Source organism: Cryptomeria japonica, unplaced genomic scaffold (genome assembly GCF_030272615.1).
Source record: "Cryptomeria japonica unplaced genomic scaffold, Sugi_1.0 HiC_scaffold_295, whole genome shotgun sequence".
NCBI lineage: Eukaryota > Viridiplantae > Streptophyta > Pinopsida > Cupressales > Cupressaceae > Cryptomeria > Cryptomeria japonica.
The window spans coordinates 79,411-81,111 of record NW_026729117.1 but is presented as its reverse complement, the minus strand read 5'-3'; positions in this window follow the sequence as shown (position 1 = coordinate 81,111).

Sequence of the window (1,701 nt, the reverse complement as noted above, 5' to 3'; positions counted from 1 at the left end):
TTGGCACGTTGGACGGGTTGTTAAAGAAGTGAACTTATGGGAAGGATTGAAGGATTCTAGGAGAGTTATGCTAATAAACTAGGATACGGCGTGTATCGTGAAGGAAGAAAGAGGAGCGCGACTTAGGAAAATGGATCTATAGAACCTGGCTTTGGGAGCCAAATTGGCTTGGAAACTATATGTTTCCTCAAAAACCTTGGTGCAAGTTTATGAGGGAAAAATATTTAGACTAGAAGGACTTGGAAAGGAATTTTACCTTGGCCAACTCTGAATCAGGTTTGACGATTTGGAGGTTCATCTGGGAAAGATGAAGAGTAATCTTGAATCATCTGTCCTGTAAAATTGGTAATGGAAAGAAGGCTCGGTTCTAGAGAGACTCGTGGAATGGGGTGAAAGAATTAATTGATTGTATTGAGGATAAGGAGTGGGTGTTAGAAGTTCAAGGCGGTACAGGAGAGATGGGAATTTAAGGTCCTAATATCTGTTACCTATGTAGAGGGAATGAGGAAACCGCTGAACATCTCTTTTTTTGGTGTCCGTTGGTGGTGAGATGTTGGGACCGGTTGATGGAAACGTTAGAATGGAGATTGGCTAGGAATAGGACATTAATGGAATTCTTGCTTTCCTGGCCGACAGAGAGTAAGCATTCAAAATGGGGAGACTTATCCAGGTGACTAGTCCTTCCATGGTAGCTTGGCGGATATGCAAAGAAATAAATAGGAGTATTTTTAGAGACGAGGACTTTTTGAAGGAATATTTAATTGTTGAAGTGGTGAAAGGGAATATTCCAGGGAAACGGGTGAAGATTTACTCCAAATGGGACAAAATGATGGAAAAGAAATGGGGTTTGAAGGATCTAGTCATCTGCAACATCATTAATAAACAATCTAAGAGGAAGGGAGTAAGATGTCGGGAACCAACCCCAGGTTGGCTTAAGTTGAATTTAAATGGAGCTAGCAAAGGAAATCCGAGTAAGGCAGGGTTCGGCGCTATTTTGAGGGATGATTCGGGAAAAATGATTATTGCAATTATGGGATTGATGGGAATAGCTACCAATAACAAGGCAGAGATATGTGCACTCAATAATGGGTTGGAGATGTGTGTGAACAAGGAGGTTTCGAATATTCTCATTGAAGGGGACTCACAAGTGGTGTTAAATGGAGTGATGCGCTCTAATTTTATCAGCTGGAAATTAAATCAATGGGTTCCAGCGATTGAATAAAAATTGAGCAAATTCTCGGAGTACCGTTTCAATCATTCATATAGGGAAGGAAATAGGGTATCTAATTGGCTTGCCAATGAAGGTCTAAGAAAAGGTAGATAGATGGTCGAGTTGGATGAGATAGACCTGTAGAATGAGTTTAGTACTATTTTGGGAGAGGATAGGGAAGTACATCCTCCTGAGAGAATTGGATGAGATTTATCTTACTCAAGCTAGAGGCGGCATGGAAGGAAGTGTATTCGTGCCTAGAATTGTGTCTTCTAAATCAAAGTATAATGTTTTGACGACAAATTTTTTGGGTAAGGTAAGATTTTGTTCAGATTTAGGATCGGATCAGTAGCAGTTTTGGGCAGAGTGAAGTCGTAGTTGGATAGGATAGACATCAGTGGAGATGACTCTAGATCATGCTAAAAGGGATACATTAGGAGAAGAAGTGTTTTGCAGAGCACAGAAGGAACAAAAGAGAAGTTGAGAATGGA